The sequence below is a fragment of the Schistocerca piceifrons genome, chromosome 11, assembly GCF_021461385.2.
Source record: "Schistocerca piceifrons isolate TAMUIC-IGC-003096 chromosome 11, iqSchPice1.1, whole genome shotgun sequence".
NCBI classification, from domain to species: Eukaryota; Metazoa; Arthropoda; class Insecta; order Orthoptera; family Acrididae; genus Schistocerca; species Schistocerca piceifrons.
The window spans coordinates 64,605,625-64,629,482 of NC_060148.1; the positions used below are offsets into that span (position 1 = coordinate 64,605,625).

Genomic DNA, 23,858 nt, shown 5'->3' on the forward strand with positions numbered 1-23,858 from the left:
ACGGAAATGCAAACCTTCCGCAAATTGCTGCGGATTTCAATGCTGGTCCACCAACAACTGTCAGCGAAACGAAGCAGGCGCCGGCCGCTGTGGCCGAGCGGTTCTAGGCGCTTCAGTCCGCAACCGCGCTGCTGCTACGGTCGCAGGTTCGAATCCTGCCTCGGGCATGGATGTGTGTGATAGGTTAGTTAGGTTTAAGTAAGTTCTAAGTCTAGGGGACTGATGACCTCAGATATTAAGTCCCATAGTGCTCACAGTTATTTGAACCATTTTTGAACGAACCATCTAACCAGACATCATCGATATGGGCGTCCGCCCCCGGAAGCTGAGTGGTCAGGCTGACATACTGTCAATCCTAAGGGCCCGGGTTCGATTCCCGGCTGGGTCGGAGATTTTCTCCGCTCAGGGACTGGGTGTTGTGTCGTGCTATCATCATCATTTCATCCCCATCGACGCGCAGGTCGCTGAAGTGGCGTCAAATCGAAAGACCTGGACCAGGCGAACGGTCAACCCAACGGGAGGCCCTAGCCACACGACATTTCATTTCATCGATATGGGCTTTCAGAGCTGAAGGCCCACTCGTGTATCCTTGGTGACTGTTAACGACTGGAAACATGTTAGCTGCTCGGACGAGTCTCGTTTGAAATTGTATCGAGCGGATGGACGTGTACGGGTATGGAGACAACCTCAAGAATCTATGGACACTGCACGTCAACAGGTGACTGTTCAAGCTGGTGGCGGCTCTGTAATGGTGTGGGGCGTGTGCAGTTGGAGTGATATGGGACACTTGATACGTCTAGATACGACTCTGACAGGTGACACGTACGTAAGCATCCTGACTGAGCACCTGCATCCATTCATGTCCACTGTGCATTCCGCCGGACTTGGGCAACTTCAGCAGGACAATGCGACACACCACACGTCCAGAATTGCTACAGAGTTTAATCAATTCCGCTGGCCACCAAAGTCCCCAAACATGAGCATTATTGATCATATCTGGGATGCCTTGCAACGTTCTGTTCACAAGAGATCTCCATCCCCTCGTATGCTTATGGATGTATAGACAATCTTGCAGCATTCAGGGTGTTAATTCCCCTCAGACAGTAGTCGAGTCCATGCCACGTCGTGTTGCGGCATTTCTGCGTGCTCTTGGGGGCCCTTCACGATATTAGGCAGGTTTACCAATCTCTTTATCTCTTCAGTGTATAAAAGGCTATGAAATTCGAAACCGTCTATTGCAGCTCCTTGGCTTCTACATCAGCTTGTAGTTTGTGTTTGTGTGGCTGTACAGGCAAATCCACTTTTGTTTTTCGTTTTCTCAATGACAATAACAGAGAACCACATCTTCCCTCTGCGCTTGAATCTATACTCAACAACTCAAGATGCGGAGACTCATGGCCGTCGGAGCCGGGGGTCAAAAGTAGGGGGTGTTTTGGGGTGGGGGGCGCGAGGGCAGATCGCCGTCGCCCCCCCCCCCTCCCGTACTTCTCAGAGAAAGAAAAACTATAGTGCAGTCAGGTGTTTTTTTTTTGTCAAAGAAATGATTTAAAAGTTGATACTTCCTGGCAGATTAAAACTGTGTGCCGGACCGAGACTCGAACTCGGGACCTTTGCCTTTCGCGGGCAAGTGCTCTACCAACTGAGCTACCGACGCACGACTCACGCCCGGTCTCACAGCTTCACTTCTGCCAGTATCTCGTCTTGCCCGCGAAAGGCAAAGGTCCCGAGTTCGAGTCTCGGTCGGACACACAGTTTTAATCTGCCAGGTAGTTTCATATCACCGCACACTCCGCTGGAGAGTGAAAATTTCATTGTGATTTAAAAGTTGGTGTTAGGTATGTTTTTATCAGGCTTAGAACTGGAACTTTTCTATGGCAGCTTACAAGTCGCCATTCGTGTTCCAAAATATTCAAAGTTCTCCACACCTAGAGGTCTAGTCCGCGCTTCCCACCTTCCCCTCCCCCTCCCCCCAAACTATAATATGGGCGCCGATGAGTGTGACCGAATAAATCTCCGCCTCGTCGACGCCCGCGCACTGCACTTGTAGAATTCTCGTTTCACAGTTGCGGAACTGCGCTGCCAGCCACTCAGCAACCAGTTGCCGATTCAGATCGCCTGCGCGATGCGTTTTATTTTAGTCGCTCCGTGCGCGGACGGCCTCGGTAATATCGATCCTCATTATGAGCGTGTCGTGGACAGTCCCGTGTTCCAATACGGCAACCACCGTTTCCATAGGACTGCATGCGTAGATTGCTGGTACGACGACACTCGGGCAGCTTACTACACCGCAACCGCCGTGCTCAACCGCCGGATTTTAACCCCACAGGAAATGTCTGGTACCCTCTGGAACTGCTGGTAACCCGTGGTGATGAACGTCACCGCACTGTGGTAGCTCTGTGGGAGCAATGATCAGCTTCAGCTGGCTACGGCATACGTCAAGAAACTTGAGGAACCATCGCTCTTATGAGACGCAACTAGCTCTGCATTCCCATCAAGTAATGAGTGCTACCGACAGGGGATCTCAAATTGATTCCAGATTTCCTGGAGGCTTTTGATACCTTTCTTCACAAGCGACTACTAATCAAATTGCATACATATACAGGGTTATTACAAATGATTGAAGCGATTTCACAGCTCTACAACAACTTTATTATTTGAGATATTTTCACAATGCTTTGCACACACATACAAAAACTCAAAAAGTTTTTTTAGGCATTCATAAATGTTCGATATGTGCCCCTTTAGTGATTCGACAGACATCAAGCCGATAATGAAGTTCCTCCCACACTTGGCGCAGCATGTCCCCATCAATGAGTTCGAAAGCATTGCTGATGCGAGCTCGCAGTTCTGGCACGTTTCTTGGTAGAGGAGATTTAAACACTGAATCTTTCACATAACCCCACAGAAAGAAATCGCACGGGGTTAGTCGGGAGAGCGTGGAGGCCGTGACACGAATTGCTGATCATGATCTCCACCACGACCGATCCATCGGTTTTCCAATCTCCTGTTTAAGAAATGCCGAAATCATGATGGAAGTGCAGTGGAGCACCATCCTGTTGAAAGATGAAGTCGGCGCTGTCGGTCTCCATTTGTGGCATGAGCCAATTTTCCAGCATGTCCAGATACACGTGTCCTGTAACGTTTTTTTCGCAGAAGAAAAAGGGGCCGTAAACTTTAAAGCGTGAGATTGCACAAAACGCGTTAACTTTTGGTGACTTGCGAATTTGCTGCACGAATGCGTGAGGATTTTCTACCGCCCAGATTCGCACATTGTGTCTGTTCACTTCACCATTAAGAAAAAATGTTGCTCCATCACTGAAAACAAGTTTCGCACTGAACGCATCCTCTTCCATGAGCTGTTGCAACCGCGCCGAAAATTCAAAGCGTTTGACTTTGTCATCGGGTGTCAGGGCTTGTAGCAATTGTAAACGGTAAGGCTTCTGCTTTAGCCTTTTCCGTAAGATTTTCCAAACCGTCGGCTGTGGTACGTTTAGCTCCCTGCTTGCTTTATTCGTCAACTTCCGCGGGCTACGCGAGAAACTTGCCCGCACGCGTTCAACCGTTTCTTCGCTCACTGCAGGCCGACCCGTTGATTTCCCCTTACAGAGGCATCCAGAAGCTTTAAACTGCGCATACCATCGCCGAATGGTGTTAGCAGTTGGTGGATCTCTGTTGAACTTCGTCCTGAAGTGTCGTTGCACTGTTATGACTGACTGATGTGAGTGCATTTCAAGCACGACATACGCTTTCTCGGCTCCTATCGCCATTTTGTCTCACTGCGCTCTCGAGCGCTCTGGCGGCAGAAACCTGAAGTGCGGCTTCAGCTGAACAAAACTTTATGAGTTTTTCTACATATCTGCAGTGCGTCGTGACCATATGTCAATGAATGGAGCTACAGAGAATTTATGAAATCGCTTCAATCATTTGCAATAGCCCTGTAGAGTACCGCTTCAGGTGGGCGACTGAATCCGAAATTTTCTCTCATTTAGTGATAAGATGGCCCAGTAGACGAACAGAGACCAAGCATGAAAAAAAGAAGGTGTACTCAACTGTAAAAAAAAAAAGCAAAATACGAGTAGACACAGTGAACGGTACAAGATTAAGAACTGCAATCAAGTCCATCCTGAAAGAGCAACGGCGTCGTGGTAAGCGGTTATGGCGTTGGACTGCCAACTGGGCAAACAGTCTTCAAAACTCCCTCATGCCATTTATTTTATTTTCACAACATTATGAACTGGCCGTCCGGTCATTTAAATGTTTCTTCTCTTTCCGTAGTCTTGGCAGTTGTCATACTATACATTGGTTACAGAATACGAGTCATTTGGTAACAATACGTTACCGTCGCAAGTAAACGTGATGGACAATGAGAGCAGGCCAGATACCACATAAACCCGTGTGAACTATGTTACAACAAAGGAATTCAGAAGTCAAAACTCCCGAAACGGAACGCAACTTCAAGAACGTTCCGTCTGCATCTACCTGTGTATCTACATGGATACTCTGCAAATCGCACTTCAGTGCCTGGAAGAGGGTTCATCCAACCACCTTCACAATAATTCTCTCTTATTCCAATCTCATATAGCGAGCGGAAAGAACAAACACCTATATCTTTCGTACGAGCTCTGATTTCCCGTATTTTATCGTGATGATCGTTTCTCCCTATGTAGCCCAGTGTCAACAAAATATTTTCGCATTCGGAGGAAAAAGTTGGTGATTGGAATTTCGCGAGAAGATTCCGCCGCAACGAAAAACGCCTTTCTTTTAATGATTTCCAGCGCAACTCTTGTATCATTTCTGTGACACTCTCTCCCATATTCCGCGATAATGCAAAACGTGCTGCCTTTCTTTGAACTTTTTCGATGTACTCCGTAAGTCCTATCTGGTAAGGATTCCACACCGCGCAGCAGTATTCTAAAAGAGGACGGACAAGCGTAGTGTAGGCAGTCTCCTTAGTAGATCTGTTTCATTTTATAAGTGCTCCAGAATCCTGCTACATATCGACGCTAATGACATGGGCCTGTAATTTAGAAGATTACTCCTACTACCTTTCTTGAACATTAGTGTCACCTGCGCAACTTTCCAGTCTTCACGAGGTGCATTCAAGTTCTAAGGCCTCCGATTTTTTTTCTAATTAACTACTCACCCGAAATCGATGAAACTGGCGTTACTTCTCGACGTAGTCGCCCTGCAGACGTAACACATTTTTCATTCCATGGCAGCGGCGAAGGCTTCTTTAGGAGTCTGTTTTGACCACTGGAAAATCGCTGAGGCAATAGCAGCACGGCTGGTGAATGTCCGGCCACGGAGAGTGTCTTTCATTGTTGGAAAAAGCCAAAAGTCACTAGGAGCCAGGTCAGGTGAGTAGGGAGCATGAGGAATCACTTCAAAGTTGTTATCACGAAGAAACTGTTGCGTAACGTTAGCTCGATGTGCAGGTGCGTTGTCTCGGTGAAACAGCACATGCACAGCTCTTCCCGGACGTTTTTGTTGCAGTGCAGGAAGGAATTTGTTGTTCAAAACATTTTTGTAGGATGCACTTGTTACCGTAGTGCCCTTTGGAACGCAACAGGTAAGGATTACGCCCTCGCTGTCCTAGAACATGGACACCATCATTTTTTCAGCACTGGCGGTTACCCAAAATTTTTTTGGTGGCGGTGAATCTGTGTGCTTCCATTGAGCTGACTGGCGCTTTGTTTCTGGATTGAAAAATGGCATCCACGTCTCATCCATTGTCACAACCGATGAAAAGAAAGTCCCGTTCGTGCTGTCGTTGCATGTCAACATTGCTCGGCAACGTGCCACACGGGCAGCCATGTGGCCATCCGTCAGCATTCGTGGCACCCACCTGGATGACGCTTTTCGCATTTTCAGGTTATCATGCAGGATTGTGTGCACAGAACCCACAGAAATACCAACTCTGGAGGCGATCCCCCAAAACAATTCTCTCCACTTTCTCGATCGTGTCGTCAGACCGGCTTGTGCGAGCCCGAGGTTGTTTCGGTTAGTTGTCACACGATGTTCTGCCTTCATTAAACTGTCGCACCCACGAACGCACTTTCGACACATCCGTAACTCCATCACCACATGTCTCCTTCAACCGTCGATGAATTTCAATTGGTTTCACACCACGCAAATTCAGAAAACGAATGATTGCACGCTGTTCAAGTAAGGAAAACGTCGCTGGCGGTAAAATTCGATCTGCCGTACGGTGCTGCCATCTCTGGGACGTATTGACAATGAACGCGGCCTCATTTTAAAACAATGCGCATGTTTCTATCTCTTTCCAGTCCGGAGAAAAAAAATCGGAGGCCTTAGAACTTGAATGCACCTCGTATATATGGATCTTTTGTCAGTCTTTATATACGGATCTTTTGTCGAGCGAGCAGTGGTATATGATTGTTAAGTATTATGCTGTTGTATCAGCATACTCTGAAAGGAACCTAATTGGTACACAGGCTATATTAGATGACTTGCTTTTATTGTTTTGTAAGTTGCTTCACTACTCCGAAGATATCTACTTCTAAGTTACTCACGTTCACAGCTGTTCTTGATTCAAATTCTCCAACATTTACTTCGTCTTCTTTGGTGAAGGAATTTCGAAATTCTATGTACAGTAAATTTGTTTTCGCAGCACTGTCGTCGGTAATATTTCCATTGCTATCGCGAAGAGAGGCCATTGACTGTGTCTTGCCGTTAAAACATATGTTTTGACAAAGCAGAGAGAAATTGTGTGATTGTGAAACTCTCACGTTCATTTATTGCAGCTCACGCGACAAACCATTACGTTTTCATCATTTCCTTGGGAGTGATTACATTCACATTCCTACGAACACCTAAATCGGCCAGGCAGGCATATATCACTCACTTCTCAGGCGTACGAATTAGGTGTGTCAGTAAGAGATTCCTATCATGATTCACGTAATGCCACTAATACTGTATATGGCACACCAGATGTGTTTTCCGATGACTTGTCGCCTTGTGATCAAACGTTTGCGGTTCCCATTCGCAAGGCGCTTCCTTTCGGCTGCTGATAGAGTAGTTGCGCAGCATTGACTGTCATTATAGGTCCCTTCCTGATACCTCGCTGTTACAGACGGACGTTACACCACAACACAAATTTGAATAATATATAGCGCGAGGGAGATTTGAACACCGCTCCACCGCTTGGTAGTCTAACACCATATCCACTTTTCTTTTTTTTCATCTCATTTTGTTCGTGATTGTTCGTTCTATTTGTTCGGGGCGGACGACCTATGACGCTTGTTCAAGTTCATTGTCGTTCCATTAACTCTTAACCAGGAGCCCATTGCACTGCCTGGCTGCTCTATATTGCACTTCTTGTCCTTGAACCGTTCACTGTCTCAATTTTTTTTTTTTTTTTTTTTTTTCACAGTGCAGTACACCTTCTTACTGTTTCCACACTTGATCTGTGTCCAATTTTTGACGGGCTGCCCACCCGGCCCTATTACCACCAAATCTGAGGGGCGAGCGATGGGGAGTTTCCCTTGTCTATTACGTAGTAATCATCGAGTAGAACAGAAGTAATATCCGGCGTTCCACATGTAAGTGTTATTGGCTCTGTGCTATTGTTCATCTACATCGACGAATTAGGAGACACTCTGAGGAGCCCTCTTAGATTGTTTGCAGATGGTGCTGTCATTTGCCGTCTAGTAAAGTCATTACAAGATCAGAACCAAGTGCAAAATGACTTACACGCCCTATGCGTATGGTGCAGAAAGTGGCAGTTGACGCTAAATAAGGAGAAGTGTAAGATCATCCACATGAATACTACGCGAAATCCGTTCAATTTCCATTACACGGTATACCACACAAATCTAAAGGCAGTCAGTTGCAGTAAATCCTTGGTGATTGGAATTACAGACAACTTAGATTGTAACTATCATCATTGGCAGAACACTTACAAGATGCAATAGATGCCTAGACTAGCCCTATCCGTCTTTCTTGTTACAATGTTGCAGCGAAGCATGGGACCTTCACCATATAGGAATGACAGAGGACATCGAAAAAGTCCAAAGAAGGGAAGCTCGTATCGCATTATCACGAAATAGGGCTGAGAGTGTCATGGACATGATATGCGTGTTAAGCCAGCAATCATTTAAAAAATGGCATTTCTCGTTGCGGCAGGACCTTATCATGAAATTTCAGTCACGAACTTTCTCTTCTGAATGCGAAAATATTTTGTTGGCGCCCACATACATACGGACAAAGAACCATCGTAACAAAATGAGAGCCGGCCGCTGTGGACGAGTGGTTCTAGGCGCTTCAGTCCGGAACCGCGCTGCTGCTTCGGTCGCGGGTTCGAATCCTGCCTCGGGCATGGATGTGTGTGATGTCCTTAGGTTTTAGTAGTTCTAAGTCTAGGGGACTGATGACCTCAGATGTTAAGTCCCATAGTGCTCAGAGCCATTCTAACCATTTGAACAAAGTGAGAGAAATCAAATCTCACATGGAAAAAAGATCAAGTGGGCGTTTCTGCCATGCGCTGTTGGTAAAGAAATGGTATGAAATGGTTCGATGAACCCTCTGTGATGCACTTACTTGTGACATAAAATATTTATTAATATTTAACCATTCCAATTAATAATTGACGTGATCAAGACTGTTTTAAAAAAAATTACAAAATACAGACCGCGATTTTTCGAATAATGTTTTCCATAATTATTACCTTAATTGTGAATCGCACAGTAGTCATGCACGTGTAGCTACTTGTGCTAAATACCAGGTATAGAAGTATGAAGCCGGAAATTCCCTGTAGATGGTGCTAGCGGTCAGTGTAGGGCCCGTGATACGGCGTCTGCAGCGCCATCTCCTTCCCGTTACGGCTGACGACGAATGTCTACACGCAGAAACCCAAGTTCAACGGGCATCTGTTTCAAACCCATAAACGTGTCGAGTTTTGTGCCTACGAACTACGATTTGCGGACTGCATTGGTTTTTTGTTATGATTTGAAGGAAACTGCTGCAGAATCGCATCGAATGCTTGTCGAAGCTTTTGGCGAACATGCTCTTGGAAAAACACAGTGTTTCGAGAGATTCAAAAAATTCAGAAGTGGTGATTTTGACGTGAGAAACGATGAGCGCGGGAAACTACCGAAAAAGTTCGAAGACAACAAATTGCAGGCCTTATTGGATGAAGATGATACTCCGGCCCAAGAAGAACTCGCGGAACAGTTGGATGTGACGCAGAAAGCCGTTTCTCTTCCATTGAAAGCTGCACGAAGTGGGAAAATGGGTCCCGCACAAACTGAATGAAAGACAGCAAGGAATTCGAAAGACCACTTGTCAAATGCTGCTCGCCAGACAAAAAAAAAAAGGTCGCTTCTCCATCAAATGGTGACAGGTGATGAAAAATGGATGTATTTTGAGACTCCTAAGCGTCGTGAATCATGGGTGAATCCAGGCAAACCATCGACATCCAGTGCAAGACCAAATCGCTTTGGAAAGAGGACAATGCTCTGTGTTTGGTGGTATCAGAAGGGCGTCATCTATTATGAGCTGCTAAAACCTGGTGAAACCCCTTAACACTGATCGCTTCCAACAGCAAATGATCGATTTAAGTCGAGCATTACGCGAAAAAACGACCGGAATACAGAAAAAGGTAACACAAAGTCATATTGCTCCATGATAAAGCCCCATCACACACAGCACAACGCGTCAGGAAAACGATCGAGACGTCCAGTTGGGAAATACTAGGGCATGTGGCTTATTCTCCAGACTTGGCTCCGTCCGATTATCATCTATTTGCATCACTGAGAGACGCTATCTGAACAACGCTTCAGTTCGTGTGAAAATGTACGAAAATGACTTGCTGACTGGTTCGCTTCGAAAGAAGAACTGTTTTTTGGCGTGGCATTCATAGCTTGCCGGTGAGATGGGAGAAATGTATAAACAGTAATCGAGGTTATTTTGAATAAAACATTATCAGCTTCAGACAACAGACTTGAAATTATTTCAACCAAATTCCGGTTTCATACTTGTACACCTGGTATGTATTTCTTGTTGTACAGCTGAAGCGTAATGGCTGGACGTGGACGGCTGCCATGGTGCATGGTGAAACTGAGTTGTTAGCGTTAGAAAGCTAGTAGTTCACCACCCCAGCCTAGTAGTCATCTGGTGTGTCAACATGAGAAAAGCAATTCGAAAACATTCATTTGTTACCCAATACACTGCAACAATGACGACGGCACTCGGAGAGCCCAACGTACCCTGGTTGTTGTAAGCTGCACTCAGCTTTCTTGTCTGGCACTTGTAGCTGCTGTCACAGATCATGAGGTTAGCACAACAAATGTAGACTCTGCCAGTTTAGTAAAGGTTGTTCTTCTTGACTTTATGACACATTGTTGTGTTTTACAGGTTCGAAGATATGAGTAGATTATTGGTATGAATTTTCTCTGTTGTCTTAAATAAAAGATAAGGCTTTTTTTGCTGTTAAATGTCTTCATTTGTTCACTTGTAGGCTCATAGCTACTTAGTGTTTACACTGAACCACATCAACAGGTATTGTGCAATAGTTAAATTTACGATGTATATATGCAGTGTTTAGGTTCCACCACATCCACCAGCTTTGCGCAGTAGCTACTTTTATGTTGTTTACATGCACACTGAAGTGACGAATTAAAATGTGTACCGAGGCTGAGGTTCAAAGCCAGCTCCCGTGCACTCTAGGCAGATATGCTAACCACTGCGCCATCCTGGCGCAGGGGCTTTACACAACTGCACGCACTACCCTAGCGCGTCACCATAGTGGTAGTAGTCAGCACATCTGTCTGGTGAGGAGAACACATGGCTTCGAAACTTGGCATCGGTACAAATTCTCATTTCCTGTCTTAGTCTGCACACATGCGTAATAGATGTTTGAGACTTGAAAAGATCATTGGAACCATATAGTTTCATGTGATTAAAGCACCTATGCCTGCGTTTCAGGCAGGATCCCCCCATTTCGTTAGATGCTGACTTTAAGGGGAATACCAAGTGACCTGACGCGTGAATGGGAATTCGGACTGACGAGGGTGCTGTGCGCTACGGTGGTTTATGGGTAGCACACCTGCATACTGAGGAGGAGATCTGGGTTCGCATCCCGCCATTGGTACAAATTTTCATTTGTCACTTGACTCTGCATATGTACATCATAGGTGTTTGGGACTTGAACAGATCTCTGGAACCATACAGCGTCATTTAGTTAAATTTACAGATACTTGTCCCCTAGAACGTACAGATTCTGTCAGTTTCACCTCAGAAGAGTTTGAGATCTTTGCTAAACTTCCAGTATCAAACGACACACACACACATCAAAAAAAGTTTTGCATCACCTCGGTTCCGACAGTTCTGGAACATGTACAGATCAACATAAACATCATTTCCGCCCTTTTTATTGGTCATGAAAACCACACATTGCCTGTTGTACCACCATACAGCGAGACCTTCAGAGGTGGTGGTCCAGATTGCTGTACACATCAGTATCTCTAATACACAGTAGCACGTCGTCTTCCATTGATGCATGCCTGTATTCGTCATGGCATACTGTCCACATCAAGGCACTGTTGGTCCAGATTGTCCCACTCGTCCACAGCGATTCGGCGTAGATCCCTCAGAGTGGTCGTCGGCCACATCGTCCATAAACAGCGCTTTTCAATCTATCTCAGCCATGTTCAATAGGGTTCATGTCTGGAGAACATGCTGATCACTCTAGTCGAACGATGTCGTTATCCTGAAAGAAGTCATTCACAAGATGTGCACAATGGGGGAGCGAATTGTGGTCAATGAAGACGAATGCCTCGCCACTATGCTGCCGACATGTTTGCACTATCGGTCGGAGGATGGCATTCACGTATCGTACGGCCGTTACGGCGCCTTCCGTGATTATCAGCGGCGTACATCGGCCCCACATAATGCCACCCCAAACCAGCAGGGAACCTCCACCTTGCTGCACTCGCTGGACGGTGTGTCTATGGCGTTCAGCCTGACCAGGTTGCCTCCAAATACGTCTCCGACGATTGTCTGGTTGAAGGCATATGCGACACACATCGGTGAAGAGAACGTGATGCCAATCCTGAGCGGTCCATTCGGCATGTTGCTGGGCCCATCTGCACCGCGCTGCGAGGTGTCGTGGTTGCAAAGATGGACCTCGTCGTGGACGTCGAGAGTGAAGTTGCGCACAATTTGTGTCGTAACACGACGTCCTGTGGCTGCACGAAAAACATTATTCAACATGGTGGCGTTGCTTCCAGGGATCCTCCGAGCCATAATCCGAAGGTAGCGGTCATCCACTGCAGTAGTAGCCCTTGGTCTGCCTGAGCGAGGCATGTCATGGACAGTTCCTGTCTCTCTGTGTCTCCTCCAAGTCCGAACAACATTTGGTTCATTCCGCATGGACACTTCCCTTGTTGAGAGCCCTGCCTGGCACAGAGTATCAATGCAGACGCGATCGAACCGCGGTATTGACCGTCTAGGCGTGGTTGAACTACAGAAAACACGAGCCGTGTACCTCCTTCCCGGTGGAATGACTGGAACTGATCAGCTGTCGGACCCCCTCCGTCTAATAGGGGCTGCTCATGCATGGTTTTTTACATCTTTGGGCGGGTTTAGTGACATCTTTGAACAGTCAAAGGGACCGTGTCTGTGATACAGTATCCACAGTCAACGTCCATCTTCAGGAGTTCTGGGAACCGGGGTAATGCAAAACTTTTTTGATGTGTGTAAATTCCCGTACAGGTCAGACGTAAAAATGGTAACGGACCACTCGTGATAAGTGGCAAATCTGGGTTCGAGTCCTAGTCCGGCGTAAATTTTCATTTTCGTCAGTTCCATTCTACAGCTGATGGTTGTTATTAATCGGAAGAGTGAATGCATTTAAAGAAATTAAATGTTTTTATGATGGTGCTTTATAACGCAAATTTTGCTTTAGCTCGACAACGTTTTCTTTGACACTTTTAGTGCTGTTCAGCTGTTGTTAACAGTATAGAAATGTAGGGTGCAACAGCTGTAAGTGCAGATATTTCTATTGGTTGAGCACTACAGTTAATCTGGCCCAACGCAATGAGCAAGCTGGGTTCTATGCATATCCTCGCTTCACACGAAACATTTAGTACAACTAATAAGTACAGTCTACCTCTTTGCCTGGCCTTCACAGATTTTGAAAAGGCATTCTATTCGATGAGTCACCCAGCTTTGAGGCTCTAACAGAATATGGAAGGGACCAGGTGTAATACAACATACACAAAACCTCCACGGCGTTTGCGAATGTAGGTGAAGAAACCAACAAATTTCTCATCGAAAATGATGTAAAACGAGGTAACTCTATACCTCCAAAACCATTTATAGCACTCCTCGAAAAATCAAAGTCTAAATTGTATTGGAAAACAAAGGAGACCCAAATTCTGAGAAAGAGATTACATAACCTGAAGTTCACTAATGATATTGTTCCATTTGTAAATAGTATAGAAAAACTTTAAATATTTGTTTCCGATCTTGCGTTGGCCTGCTCTGAAGTTGGCCTAAAAATAAACTATCATACTGCCGAGATCATGATGAAGGAATGGACACCAGAGAGAAATATATCTGTTGGAAGTACGAAACTGCAATGTTGTTGTTGTTGTGGTCTTCAGTCCTGAGACTGGTTTGATGCAGCTCTCCATGCTATTCTATCCTGTGCAAGCTTCTTCACCTCCCAGTACATACTGCAGCCTACATCCTTATGAATCTGCTTAGTGTATTCATATCTAGGTCTCCCTCTACGATTTTTACCCTCTTCGCTGCCCTCCAATACTAAATTTGTGATCCCTTGATGCCTCAGAACATGTCTTACCAACCGATCCCTTCTTCTTGTCAAGTTGTGCCACAAACTTCTCTTCTCCCCAATTCTACTCAATACTTCCTCATTAGTTGTGTGATCTACCCATTTAATCTTCAGCATTCTTTTGTAGCACCACATTTCAAAAGCTTCTATTCTCTTCTTGTCCAAACTATTTATCGTCCACGTCTCACTTCCATACATGGCTACACTCCATACAAATACTTTCAGAAATGACTTCCTGACACTTAAATCTATACCTGATGTTAACAAATTTCTCTTCTTCAGAAATGCTTTCTTTGCCATTGCCAGTCTACGTTTTATCTCCTCTCTGCTTCGACCATCATCAGTTATTTTGCTCCCCAAATAGCAAAACTCCTTTACTACTTTAAGTGTCTCATTTCCTAATCTAATTCCCTCAGCATCACCCGATTTAATTCGACTACATTCCATTATCCTCGTTTTGCTTTTGTTGATGTTCATCTTATATCCTCCCTTCAAGACACTATCCATTCCGTTCAACTGCTCTTCCAAGTCCTTTGCTGTCTCTGACAGAATTGCAATGTCATCGGCGAACCTCAAAGTTTTTATTTCTTCTCCATGGATTTTAATACCTACTCCGAACTTTTCTTTTGTTTCCTTTACTGCTTGCTCAATATACAGATTGAATAACATCGGGGAGAGGCTACAACCCTGACTCACTCCCTTCCCAACCACTGCTTCCCTTTCATGTCCCTCGTCTCTTATAACTGCCATCTGGTTTCTGTACAAATTGTAAATAGCCCTTCGCTCCCTGTAGTTTACCCCTGACACCTTTAGAATTTGAAAGAGAGTATTCCAGTCAACATTGTCAAAAGCTTTCTCTAAGTCTACAAATGCTAGAAATGTAGGTTTGCCTTTTCTTAATCTAGCTTCTAAGATACGTCGTAGGGTCAGTATTGCCTCACGTGTTCCCATATTTCTTCGGAATCCAAACTGATCTTCCCCGAGGTCGGCTTCTACCAGCTTTTCCATTCGTCTGTAAAGAATTCGCGTTAGTATTTTGCAGCCGTGACTTATTAAACTGATTGTTCGGTATTTTCACATCTGTCAACGCCTGCTTTCTTTGGGATTGGAATTATTATATTCTTCTTGAAGTGTGAGGGTATTTCGCCTGTCTCATACATTTTGCTCACCAGATGGTAGAGTTTTGTCAGGACTGGCTCTCCCAAGGCTGTCAGTAGTTCTAATGGAATGTTGTCTATTCCTGGGGCCTTGTTTCGACTTAGATCTTTCAGTGCTCTATCAAATTCTTCACGCAGTATCGTATCTCCCATTTCATCTTCATCTAGATCCTCTTCCCTTTCTATAAAGTTGCCCTCAAGTACATCGCCCTTGTATTTTCCCCCTATATACTCCTTCCACCTTTCTGCTTTCTCTTCTTTGCTTAAAACTGGGTTTCCATCTGAGCCATTGATATTCATACAAGTGGTTCTCTTTTCTCCAAAGGTCTCTTTAATTTTCCTGTAGGCAGTATCTATCTTACCCCTAGTGAGATAAGCCTCTAAATCCTTACATTTGTCCTCTAGCCATGCCTGCTTAGCCATTTTGCACTTCCTGTCGATCTCATTTTTGAGACGTTTGTATTCCTTTTTGCCTGCTTCATTTACTGCATTTTTATATTTTCTCCTTTCATCACTTAAATTCAATATTTCTTCTGTTACCCAAGGATTTCTACTAGCCCTCGTCGTTTTACCTACTTGATCCTCTGCTGCCTTCACCACTTCATCCCTCAAAGCTACCCATTCTGCCTCTACTGTATTTCTTTCCCCCATTCCTGTCAATTGTTCCCCTATGCTCTTCCTGAAACTCTGTACAACCTCTCGTTTAGTCAGTTTATCCAGGTCCCATACCCTTAAATTCCCACCTTTTTGCAGTTTCTTCAGTTTTATTCTACAGCTCATAACCAATAGATTGTGGTCAGAGTCCACATCTGCCCCTGGAAATGTCTTACAATTTAAAACCTGTTCCCTAAATCTCTGTCTTACCATTATATAATCTATCTGAAACCTGTCAGTATCTCCAGGCTTCTTCCATGTATATGAAACTGCAAAGGCTGACAGAATATATCTATCGGGGACAACTGCTAAATATGAAAGGAGACCTAAAACCAGAAATATTTCGATTTATTAATTAGACTGGTAAGATTATGGAAGATACTCCTCAGTTTTGAGGTGTAAGATGTCGGCCATACTGACGGAAACAGTTTTTGACCAATGTATACAGCCAGGGATGTTGAGACATGGACGTTATATTAATTCATTGTTAAAAAAGTAATAGCAGCCCAAAGAGGAACGGTAGGTTCAAAGTTGGGCTACAGAAAGAAAACAGTCGATATCGGACAGACAACAGAGGTCTGTGACACAATGGAAAAAGTAGATACCTTGAAACGGCAGTGGGCTGGTCATGTCTCTGGAAGAAAAGGTGGCAGGTGTTCAAAACAAGGAGTAGACTGGAGCCAAATTTACCAAAAAAGAAGAAGAGGAAGACCCCTAGATAAGTGGGAAACAGACTTAAGAAAGACAGCCTGATTGAATTGGCAACAAGAAGCCGAAGACTGGCAGAAATGGAAAACCTGAGGCGATCCTATGTTGTGCGCCGACTCAAAGAGACTACATCACCAAGTGATCGAAAAGGTGGTGGTGATGATGATGATGATTATGATTTCTATTTGTGAGTGAGGACGACTTTGTGAACAACATTATGTCAGTATTTAATTCATTTGCACACTATTAATTATACCTTTTGGGTACCTCCAACTACATGTACCAGAGCAAGCTAGTAATGATTATTTCCCCTCGCCAGTAAGTCAGATGTTGAAAACTTGGGCGCATGGCGCAAAGCAGTTAGTTCATGCTGACAAGCGCAGTCCACTTAGTGGAGCAGTTACGACTCTGCAGAAAACATCTGGTCATAAAGTTTGTGATGTGTTTGTGGGAAGACTGTTTGATACAGAGAGAAGCCAAGCACACACTGGTGTGTTTACATATTAAGGTACCACACACAAAAATATCTGCACTTATACTCGTTACACACTGAATAAGTGAAATTTTAATATCAACATCAAGATGAATCATTTATGTTTTGAATATGTTATTTACGACAAAATTTATTTCTTATTTACTTCAGATATTCCTAGATACAGCAAGTGTGACGGAAAGTATGAATTTTTCCGGACTTTCTGCCACCTGAGCTTTTTAATGAGACTTAAATTCAGAAAAAGCTGTTTTCGTGATTTTCAATGTTGCTTCCATCCATTGGTAACTTTGAAAGTTATTTGCGAGTTGCGGTTAGCAACGTAGTAGATTGAGAATCACTGCGAATTATTTACTAGCATTGTTTTATTATGTACTTTCAGTCATGGTAGTAAGGTTGGCTTGTCATCTGATATCGCTAATTGGCAGAGATTAACTCGTCTACTGCAAGTACATATCGGTATCCTGGATAGCACAGAGAAAGTTGTTATTTCAGTTGTAAGTGTTGATCTTTAACTGATACGGCAAGAATATCAAACGAATTTCTCGATACCTAGTCTGTCGAATTTTGGTGTTCGGTCACTGATCTCATTATCATGTGAAAGGATCGATACCGTGCGAAGTGTTTCAACATAAGTGGTAGGCGACCTGCTAAGAGGTCCACATCCATATGTCGACAGTTTATACCAGATAATAGTTATGTCTTCAGTACACCAAAACTATTTAAATAATATTGATTTTTTGATCGACGTTGTCGAGAAATAACATAAAAGCAAGTCGTATTGAGTGTGACTGCATTGCTGTTTAAATGCGGTGTGTTCCAGTTTCTCCCCCTCCCCGACTTTCTTCACACTCAGATTGGGTTGGCTGATTCGGGGGAGGGGACCAAACACTGAGGTCATTGGTCCCATCGAATTAGGGAAGAATGGGGAAGGACGTCAGCTGTGCCCTTCTGTAGGATCCATAACGGCAATTGCCTGAAGCAATTTTTGGGGACTCATGGAAAACCCAAATCAGGATGCCTGGATGCAGGTTTGAACTGTCGTCCTCCCGAATGCGAGTCCAGTGTACTAACCACTGCACTAACCTGCTTAGTCTTCACACTCAGTGTGCCCCGTGGCAATGGGGATAATGTGCAGGCAGATTATGTGCTACGGCCCTCATGCCAGCCCACCTCTTATTAGCCATATTCAGGTCCGTTCCTGGTGTAGCACAACATGGCGTTCCCAGAGCTGAGTAATGGGAGCCCACCACCTGCTATAATACACCCAGCAGGAGGGAGTATAAGTGCTCCCAGCTCAGCCTGGAGCAGAGACTTTAACAGTGTGATGCATGTAGCAGAGGGTACTGTACATAAGGACACATGGTGACCGGTTTAGAACTGCAGGAAGAAAACATACAGTCGAGAATGTCAAAGCAGTTTCCGTCTTTTTCTGCTGATTTTGTTGTGAAACAAGCTTGGGTTTTGCACAGTGTTTATCAGCGTTTCCTCATATTTAAATGCTGTATAATGTACAGGGTGAGTCACTAACTATTGCCACTAAGAATAACTCCGAAAGTATGATAGGCACTGAAAAATTTGTGGAACAAAAGTTGCATGGCACAATGGGGGCCATAATATAAATTTCGGAGACATGAAGTTCAACTTTGTTTTTCAAATGGGGTACTATAGGTTGGTACTTATTTTCTGATAGTGGCTATCGGGACGAATCCAATCATGTGTAACAGTAAGGTCTTTGAAGGTTAACAAAGGTCTGAAAGGTCGCATGAACGTCCATTTACAGAAGGTGTTCGAAGTGATGACCATTGGTATCAATGTAGGGCTGCAATCTTCTTATATGCATTGAGTGGTATTCTTATCACATCGGCACTTATCGAACCAGGTGCTCTGACAATTGTCTCTCGCATACCTTCAGGTGTAGTTGGAACATCTTTATTAACGTCTTTTACGAATCCCCATAAGAAAAAATCCAGACGTGTCAAGTCTGATGAACGAGTTGGCCGCGACACAACTCCTCCGCATCCAATCCAACGATTTGGGAATTGTCTCTGCAACTCATTTCTAGCCATCATCGAAAAATGTGCTGGACACCCATCATGTTCATATCACTCTCTGTTCCTTGTTCCTAAAGCTATTTCTTCCAGTAACAGGAATATGGTGTACTTTCTACCATTAAGATTTCCTTCGATGAAATAGGGGCCTATAATTCTGTCCCCCAGAATCCCACACAATACATTCACCGACCACGATTTTTAGTGTGCAACTTGCTGCAGCCAACATGGTTCTTCAGTTGCCGAATAATGCAAGTTATGCAAATTAACATTTCCATGGTTCGTGAACGTAGCCTCGTCAGTAAATAAAATCGAATTAATAAATGTGTCATGCCCCTGAATCTGAAGTTGAGCCCATCGGCACAATTCAATGCGACGCACACAATCCGTACCAGTTAATTCTTGGTGGAGACCGATATGGTAAGGATTCCCTTGCGATTTGACGCAAACTGACACAAGGATCTCGAACCACAGTGGCAAGAGTACCAATTTCCGTTTCCTCGTTAGTAACTTTCCTTTTCCGGATATGTTTCCCATGTGTTAAAGATCCAGTTGTTCTCAGTTTATCACACACACATTTAAATGTGCAACGTGTAGGGTGAGTACGTTGAGGATATGTTTCAACGTATAACTCTCTGGCTCTCACTGAATTTCGTTGGCATTCTCCGTAAATGAGAAGCATATCGACTTGTTCTTCGAAGGAATACATCATTCACATTCACTTGATTCGTCGATACTAGTCTTACCATTCCTGTTAATGTTGTGTTGCAAAACCGTCGAATGGTGTTTACATGTCAATGGCACGCTAGATGGATACGCCGAATTGGGCGAATATTTACTATTTGGACGATATACGAGAGAGAATTGTCAGAGCATGTGTTTCGACAAGTGCCGAACTGATAAGGAATACCACTCAATCCACGATAAGAAGATTGCAGCAATGCATTGATACTAATGGTCATCACTTCGAACACCTTCTGTAAATGCCACTTTTTTTTACCTTCGTTGACCTTCAAAGCCCTTGCTGTTACACATCATTGGATTCGTCTCGATTGCCGCTATCAGAAAATAAGTACCAGACTACAAAATCCCATTAAAAAAAAAGTTGACCTTCATGTCTCTGACGCGACCCCACCTACAAGCAAAAAACCAACGTCATATTATGGCCTCAGTTCTCCCATGCAAAATTTATCACACGGACTTTTCAGCTACTATCATACTTTCGTTGTTATTGTAGGTAGAAATAGTTAGTGACTCACCTGTATTTAAACAATTTGATCGACACTGTTAATTTTTCAGCTACAGTGTTTCCTGGTAAACAAAATTCTGTATGTGTTTAAAACTAGCTGCGTAATTTGTGGGCAGTTAAATCATATTTCATCAGTCTTGCACCATTTTTACCATGAAGGTCTTCTGCTGTAGACCATGTGATGTTTACAAATGAATCGAGTTTCTTTAATGCGTTAACAATTTTCCCTGACTTTAAGAGACAAGTTTGCATCAATTGTCAGTAGCTTCAGTTTCAAAAGTTTTTAACTAGTAACTGATTTTTGATAATATCTCTTCCTAATTTGCTTCAACTTACTAATTAATGTTGTTTACATAGTAACAATGTATCACATAGACTATCAGCTACAGTGTTTTCGTGATTGTAACAGTTCTAAATTTGGATGCAACATTTGTCTCTACGTAAAAAGCCATTTTGTACCTTGGGAAAGTTTTCATATTTGAGAAAACCTTGCTTGTTCAGAATAATAAAGGCAACAGCAGCACATGTAAAGTCAATGCTATGATTTCAAAATGGAATAAGAAAATACACTCTAGGACAAAAAAAAAAAAAATAAAAGGAGACAGCACGGAGGAAGTCCGTGGCTCGTGATCGAGTGGCTAGCATTGCTGCCTCTGGGTCACGGGGTCTTGGGTTCCATTCCCAGCCGGGTTGGGGAATTTTCTCTGCCCGTGGGCTGGGTGTTTGTGTTGTCCTCATCATTTCATCATCATCATCCGTCACAGTGGCTGGATTTGACTGTGTAAAAATAATTGGAGTGCGTGAAAATTGGGACTTTGTACCAGCACTGATGACCGCGCAATTGAGCGCCCAACAAAACCAAACATCATCATCATCATCATCACGGCAGAGGAATCCGTAGATGTCATGTACATGTAACGACAAGCAACGAATTATTGAAAGTCAGATTGCGTTGCGCTAACAAAATATTGTGTGTCAGGTTAAGCACAGTCGTGTATAATTGTTCTAAGGGGAAGTCTCGTGTATAAATTGTTCAAAGGGGACGTTTCATATGGCGACCCTGCCAGGATACCTCACTGGAATCTTCTGATTTTTTCTTGTAGTTTGTGTATTTAGTGTAGCTTTTGTTTATTGCTAGCGCGTAATTGTAGAGAGAATTTCCTTTGTAGTTGCAGTCTTTCATTGTTGTATAGTAAAACAGTTGTGGCATGCATGTAGATTTGCACCAAGTATTTCGCAGCTGCGCTTGCAATTAACTAGATATTATTTTAGTGCTATGTTAATGTGTTCTCTTATTTTTGATCTTCAAATTGTGTTTTTCTGTGTTGTCGTGTGAAATACTGTGACAATAATGGCGTGTGAAAAACGTAACACTAGGCTCCAAACTAAACTGAGAAATAATAGTGACGACGAGCGTAGCTTGCCAGCACCACTGGGTAATGAATTAACTAATGTTCAAAGTAGTAATTTGGTAATTGCGCATAGGGAAATGGAGCGGGCGGCAAACAATGGTGTGGACAGTGAAACAATTAGTGAAGAGGGAAGCATTATCGATCGATCGGTCGGCAACAGCTCGCCTCAGGAATCCGAAATGACAGGACACAATTTTGCAAATACTGTAGATTCAGGTTTTGCGTCCTCACCGTTTTCTCAAATGAGTCAAGACACATTTTCCGCTTGTCAAAATGTGAATGTTGCCGGTGTAAATTCACTGCCGAAAAGCACTGACGAACATGTTTCAGACACCAGTGCATTGTTATTACAATTAATGCAAGAAATGGGACAAAAGCTTCAAAAGTTAGACACAATGGAACAAAATCTTCAAAAGTTAAACACAATGGAACAATACCAGAGACAAACACAGCAAAAGCTACAACAGTTAGACACAATGGAAAAAAATCTTCGGAAGTTAGACACCACACTTGAACAAACACGTGAAGATTTAACTACTGAGTTACATAACATTGAATCGAAATGTCAAAAAGTGTGTAATGACGTAAAAACACAAATTTGTGAGCATTTTCAGCCTATTTTTTCGCGGCATGAAAATGCATTACAGAATCACGAAGCAGCCATAAAAGAACTGCAAATTATTGTTCATGAAAATCATGAGACCTTGCAAGCTAAAATTGACTCAGTTGCATCTACCGATTCGGTTACGCAACTTGCAAAAACTCAGGAAAACTTAAAGGACACAGTAGAAAGACACATGGAGGAAATTAGTTCATTGTCAGAGAAAGTAGTTGAACTTTCGGATCAGCTAAATAACTTATCTACAAAGGTAGATGATGATCTGAATGACACAACACCTGTAGCCTTCACTGACACAGAAGAGTATGAACAAATTAGGAAATTCAAACAAAATCAGAATCAAATCAATACACAGTACAAAAGAGAAATCCGGGAAGTGCAAGATCAGCTGGCACAAGTAGTACAAGAATTACGTATTTCAGAGGACACTCGCGCTCCAACACGGGAAGAGGGACTTAGAAATACGGAAAAGCCGCAAAATAATAACACAGGGCATTTCGGAAGTTATGAAAGAAATTGGCAATGTGCACCGAATTTTGAGATGGAACGGCCGACACGACCTAACAGTGACCGATATGCGACTCGCCGACATGATGATTTTGACTATAAGCTGTTCATTACTACACGTAAATTCAAAACATTTAAGAATTCTGGCAACGACATTCATCCACAAGCATGGCTCCATCAATTCTCTCATTGTTTTCCTCCCAACTGGTCGTTGGAACACAGATTGGAATTTATGTGTGGCTACTTGGAGAATGAACCAGCTGTAAGAATGCGATCGGTAATTCACGATTGCCACAGTGAAGGAGAGTTTTACCATGCCTTCCTCTCAGCATATTGGTCTCAAGCCACACAAGACCGTGTAAAACATAGCATCATAATGATGAAACGTTTCGAACAATCTGAATTTTCCAGTCTTATGAAATATTTTGAAGACATGTTGCATAAGAATCAGTATCTTTCAAACCCATACAGCCCCTCAGAACTCATCCGCATTTGCTTAATCAAACTGCCTGAACATTTACGACATATTATTTTGGCAGGACGTTGCAAAGACGACATTGAAGCATTTCAGGGACTCTTACAAGAATTAGAAATTGACACTGACAATCGCGGAACGCGAAACCAGGAACACAGCAATTACAGGTCACATCCGTCGCAATTCCGCGATGAAAGAAGTAATAACTTTACACGACAAGGCTATTCTCACAACACAAATCGTGACCAAAACAGACACCACCCGTGTGACAACCGTTGGCAGAGTAGTAATAACTACAGGGAAAGATCACCTCTCCGTGGTAATGACTATCATAGAGACAATAAGAGAAACAGACAATATGGGAACCAAAATAAATACTATCAAGGGAGACAGAATAACTTTAGACGCAACGGACCAGCGCGCAGTTACGATTCAAGGAGAAATTCTCCACTATGTGACCGACAAGAAAGAAACTATGGAATCTACCGACATGACGACAGACGATATGATCGTAACGACAGACCTGAATTGCATCAGAACTGGCGGGATTCAAACAGAGCAGGGCCCTCTCGTCACGGTGAATTTGTAGAAGTTAGGTCTCCTAATCCCAATAACGACGCGCGCCAACAAAGGAACAGACAATGACTCGCACCGCAGGCAGCCACCTGCGCCGGCTGGCTCAGAGAAAAATAACACAGACGCTAACCTTGAGAAAAGATT

At 43.6% G+C, this 23,858-nt stretch overlaps 1 non-coding gene across 1 annotated transcript; it reads right to left on the bottom strand.

Moving 5' to 3' along the window:
- Positions 1–1,579: 1,579 nt before the first annotated feature.
- Positions 1,580–1,654, bottom strand: Trnas-cga. The gene has a single exon. It is a non-coding gene; the product is annotated as a tRNA-Ser (tRNA).
- Positions 1,655–23,858: the final 22,204 nt, after the last annotated feature.